A 6,000-nucleotide genomic window follows, 5' to 3' on the forward strand; every position below is an offset into this window, starting at 1 on the left:
AAGGCAGAGACAAACTGTCTTTATTCTGCTTTATTCTTAGTCTTTAACATAGTGCCTTGCAAATGATTGGGATTCAGTAAAAATTAGTTGAAGTAGTGAATGGCCAATGTAATAGGCAACCACCAGTCGAAAGTCAATCAAGAGACAACATTACAAGAGGAACAGCATATCTTTCCCAAGGCTTTAAATTTTACAATGTGCTTTCCATTCTATGATTTGTCCCTCTTCCTCTCCTGCCACCCAGATGAGACCAAAGAGTACATATCTCTTTAGAAGTGCACAACAGGACTCTGATGTGAGGTGGGTTGGACAGGAGATAATAATCTTTCCTGAGGCACATGCACACTCCCAAGGGGGCTTTTGTAATACTTCTTACTCTATATTGTAATAATTCTTTCCTCTAATAGTCTGTAAGGATTTTAAGAGCAGCAAGCTTGTCTGATCTCCAGTGTTGAACCTTGAGTCTAGCATATAGTACTAGAGTTTATCATATAGTACATTTAATGAATGAAAATCAATTTCATCCTATGGAAACCTTGGCCTCAGAAACAGAATAACATATTTGAAGTTCACAACTACTAAATTGTTGTGGAGGCATGAAAGGCATAGAAATCAGAATTTTTGACTCAGAATTTGATCATATTCCAAATTTTTGATTCAGTTAAATAATTATTTAATAGTAATCTGACTCTAAGTTAAAAGACACACCAGACTGGCAAAAACTATGTAATAAATTCCATGCCTCTAATCAGTAAAAGAGGCAACCAGTAGGTAGGGAAACACAGACCTCAACTTCTCTAAAGGTGATGTCAGGCAAAGTGTAATACAGAAGAGAGACAAGTAACCAGGCAGCCTCCTTTCTGAGTCTGAACCATAGGTTCGTCTTCATTATGGTGGACAATTTTATTCCATCTCTCTCTCTCTTTTAAATTTCTCATTGAGGTAAAACATATATAAACAAATGAACACAAATCAAAAGAATAGTGCCAGCACCCCAAATGCCCCCCATTGCACCCCCTCTCAATGACTGCCCCGTTCCTTCCATTCTACTTTCCATCCCTTTTCCAGATGTGTTGCTAGTATACAAGGCATATAAGGAAGAAATGTCACCATCTCTGGAAAGAGGGCTCTCACAATCTATTAGAAGAGGCAATTTTATTCTAATGGATATGAGACCATGCACTAAGAGGCTGGCAATCTGAGCAAATTAAGAAAACTCAAAAGAGGGAATCTTTTGTAGACTGAGATGGGGGAAACAAAAGTCTTCAAAGAGGAGGTGAAAATTTAAAGAGAGTTTTGAAAATTAGTTTCCCAGGTTGGAAAAAGGAGAAAAGTAGAGTATCCCAGCCAGAAGAAAATATCATCATGGTGAAAGGAAAGGGACTAGCTGTTTGAGTGAAGGCTGGTAGTCTAATGTGATGTGGTTAGAGCAGCAGGTTTCAATCTTGGTTTGTGATCAAAATCACCTGTTAGGCTGTTCGTGGGCTACACACTAGACCTACAGAATCATGTACTCCAGGGATACAGGGATAAGGGATACATGTGTGGGTTATTTACAAAGCCTCACAGTTATTTTGGTTTGCAGACAAAATTGTGAATGACTGGACTGGAAGAAAAAGTACCTTAAAGAATGTGAAGTACTATGTAGATGGTGAGTCAGGGTGGATTGGAAATTTTGAATGCCAAGGTATATATTTTGGCTGTATTCTTTATTGTTTCCTAAACATGCCTAATTATAAGAATTCCAAGGATACTGGTAAAAAATCAGCTTTCTTGACCCCACTCCAAACCTACCAAATAAGAATTGACAAGGGAGGGGCCTGGAGATTTCTCTTCCTCCCGTCCTCCCTTCCCTCCCTCTCTCCCTCTTTCTTTCCTTCCTTCCTTCCTTTCTTTTTTCTGTTATAAACTGCATGTTTGTGTTCCTCCCCGCACCATATTTATATGTTGAAACCCTAATCCCCAATGTAATGTTATTTGGAGATGGGGGTCTTTGAGAGATAGTGTTCATGATGGGATTAGTGCCCTCGTAAGAAGAGAGAGCTTGCTTCTCTCATTCTCTGCCATGTAAGGACACGATGAGAAGATGGCCACCTGCAAACCAGGAATAGGTTTGTCACTAGGAACCAAATCTGCTAGCACCTTGATCTTGGACATCCCAGCCTCCAGAACTGTGAGAACAAATATTTGTTGTTTAAGCCAACCAGTCTATGGTAATTTGTTATAGTAATTTGTTATAGCAGCCTGAGTAAAACTCTCCCTTCCTTCCTTCCTTTTTCTCTGTCTTTCAAAAGAACTCAGGCAATTTTCATGATTACTCACATGGGAAACTTTTTGTTTTTCAGCCGGTTGGGAGTCATTTAGACTTTATAAGAGTCAGATCTTTCATAAAGATCATCCTGGTAGAAATTCATTTCTTGAGGAAAAGAAAGATTTAAATGAGGGAGAGGAAATAAAGGCTTGTTATATAATTTTGGGGCTAGCTGATTAGGGGCGACCTTAGTCTTTAGTGTGAGACTATGTGCAACACATACCTGGTGCTCAGAAATGTGTTAATGTACTGTTTTAAAGGGCATTTTAATAGGTGAAATAATGAGGATGTGGTGAGCATTTGAATATGGGGTGGGGAAGAAGAAGCGCTGAGCACGATTTGGAGATTTCTAGCATGAAATGTTTGATGAGTGGTAATGCCATGCAATGAGACCGAATTGAGTGTTACTTCTTAGATTCAAACTTAAGAAAAAGACTGTTCCTTAAAAAGAAGTTATCAGCAAATGACTTTGAACACCACAGAACCTCATATAATTCCTCTCCCCTCTTTATACTTCTGTCAAGTCATAGCCATACCTCCAACACAAATCTCATACTCACACAAGTGATGTGTACTTGCATGGAATAATGGGTTGTGCATTTAAGGTCCACACTTTAGACTGGCAAAGCCAATTTTCACACCCATCAGATCCTCTCCCTTTTGCTCCACTCTCCTTCCTTACTCAGAGCAACTATTTTTTCCTCTATAATAGCTTTCGTACATAAAAAAGAGAGAGAGCATGGCTGACTGAAATGATGGCTGTCTGATTTTGTTATAGTATCTGCTGCAAAATTCCGAGTGAGCAGTGTAACTTGGTGCTAGAATTTGAAACAGAAGGGCAAAACGCTAATTGAATCTAATCTTCAAATAACCAGAGTAATAAAAGAGAAATAAGGGTGGAATTTCATAGAAGTTCAATTTGAGAACTCTTGTAGCTGCTCAATTTGAGAACTCCACATAACAATTACCTGTATATTAGCTGATCATAGGTGAGTCGATTTTTCACCTCAGTGAACATTTTTCTGGCAATAAAACAAGCGGTACTTTCTTCCTTATTACAGTAAAACTGCCACTGGGCTCCATTTAATAAGAATTAACTGTGAATAAATTACAGCATCAAATTATGTACCATGACATAACTTGGTGTGAAAAATCTAAGCAGCTGCAAGACCCCATGAAGTTAATTCAAGCTGAGCTCAGAAGAAAAACCCTTAATTACTTCCTGGAACCTGTGGATCTATTTTCAGTTCCTGGTGTCATTGGGATCACAGTTTAGATGAATTACCAGCAAATGCTCATGAAAGGCATCAGTGGGAATGCACTACAGAAATGGGGGTCAACTCTTTTTTATTCTTGGATTTGCCTCTGGCTTTTATTACTAAGTGTGTCTCTACAAATTGAGAAATCACAGCTGGATTTAGAAGAATCTAGATTTTATATTTGGAAGGAAACATATACTCATTAAGTTCTACCTCCCACAAAGAATAAGCTTCCCTCCTTTGTCATTTCTGAAAGATGGTCAGCCTCTGCTTATAAAAGCTCTATGAGCAGGGCTTATTACCTCCCAAAGCAGCTTATTCTTATGATAGGACAGAGTTTCAGAAATTGTGGTCAAAATCTGATTTTGGTAGTCTTTCTAGGTCTAGTTCTGTGAATGGGAATAGAGTTTCCCAAATTTGTGTGATTAATATCACCCTTTGCACTTGCTAAACCTATAAATTACCTGGCCTTTTCCCTTGGGAAATTCTGAACCAGAAAGTCTGAGTTTGGTTCTGGGAATCTGTATTTTATCACATATATCAGGTGATTATTGCTCTCAGATAAGTTTGGGAAACACTTCTCTAATCACTTCTCAGACACAAAGAATCATCTGGGGATCTTGTTAAAATGCAGATTCTGGTTTAATGAGTCTGGGATGAGACCTGAGATTCTGCATTTCTAAGGAGCTCTCAGGTGATGCCAATTCTTCTGGTAGGTGGACCACACATTGAGTCGCAAGACTCGAATAATGTCAAACATTTCTTTTTAAGATGATGGTTCTTAATATATTATTGAAGACAACAATTTCTCCTTAACTTCTATTTCTCTAATCACCAAGCTAAAAGTCTTTGATTACTTTAGTAATTTCTCATACAGTTTGGATATGCTGTGGTCTCCACACCCTTCATCACATCCTTCATCATCTTGGTTATTTTCTCCTGGCTTCACCCTGTTTTGCTAATATCTCTCTTAAAATATAATGTACACAATTCAATACAATTCTCCTAATATGCTTTGAAATTTGTGCTCCAATCATATTGATTTTGTAATCTGCCAAAATCTTTAAATCTTCCCTGCTTAAACTGCTTCTAAGCATGGTCTTTAGAAGCTGACTTAATTTCATTTTGGTGGGTATATACTGAATCTATATGTTATCTCTGTTAAGTTTCCCATTTCCTTTATTCTTTGAGAAAAATTTGAATGTTATTGTGTCACCTGTAATACTAGCTATCCCTTCCAACTTTATTTCATTTTTCCTAGTTCTTCCTTAATGTCTTTTTCAGAATGCTGAAAAATATACAGTATTTGCTGACATGTTAATGGAGATGACTAATGTAAAGTGACAAGTTGCTGTCTTCTAGTGTGGTTTTTAAACAACTGCAACTCTACCTAAAATTACTATTATCCAGCCATTGACTTTTTAATATGGGCTCTACTGGTATTTTAGTTTCCACAATTCTTTGTTGTGTGGGACTGCCTTGCATATTGCAGTTCATTTACCATCCCTTGACACAACTCTCTAAATGCAAATAGCACTCCCTATACCTATTTCCAAATGCCCCCAGTATACAAGACCTTCCCTGATTGAGAACTATCCAGCCTATATTTTACCTTCTTTCCAGAGTATATCAGAGGAGTCTTTACCCACTACTTCTCTGAAATCCAGTCTCTTTGTGTTGACCTAAGACCATTCCTTGTGTAAGAGCTAAGACCATTGCCTCCACATAATTTAACTATTGGGACTAGCAACTGAGACCATCTGTGTCAATATGATTTAACTGTTTGCTCAGGAAATTTTTCACCAGAAAGATAAACTGGCAAATCAGTAAATAATTTCATTTTTTTGCTTGAATAAATTTTTACAGACTAAAGTACATATCTGAGTGAATGATTTTCACGACAGTTCATTTACATAGACACACAGCTTGCTTATCAGAGCAATAGTTTGATTATCAAGATTTGCTTTAAGATCTTCAACCTGCTGTTGCAACAGTTTTAAATGATATGTCACAAACTTTTCCCAACCCCAGTTAATTTCCTTAAATTACTTTAGCTCAGACTCCAAAGACCAAAACCTTCCCTAATTTCTCCCCTTTAAGACATTATTGAAACTATTAAGGTGGTGATCTCCCGTGCTTCAATAAGCTTGATGAACTCAGTTGGGTTAACAGTTTCTTTGGTGGTCTTGTGAGGGAGCTGACAATGTTTATTCACAAAGACTTTAAAATATTCCTAGTGGTGGGCTTTTGATATCTTGACCTATGAATCCTATGAAGATGCTGAATACTTGCTCCAAGCTTGTTAATGATTGATACATACTTTTGCCATTATTTAGGAGAAGAAAAGAAATGGAAAAAGAAAAGAAGAGGTATTGATGACGTTGATTGAAAGGAAATGATCAAGAAGAGGAGGAGTAGGTAGATGGAGAA

This window comes from Delphinus delphis, chromosome 6 (genome assembly GCF_949987515.2).
Source record: "Delphinus delphis chromosome 6, mDelDel1.2, whole genome shotgun sequence".
NCBI classification, from domain to species: domain Eukaryota; kingdom Metazoa; phylum Chordata; class Mammalia; order Artiodactyla; family Delphinidae; genus Delphinus; species Delphinus delphis.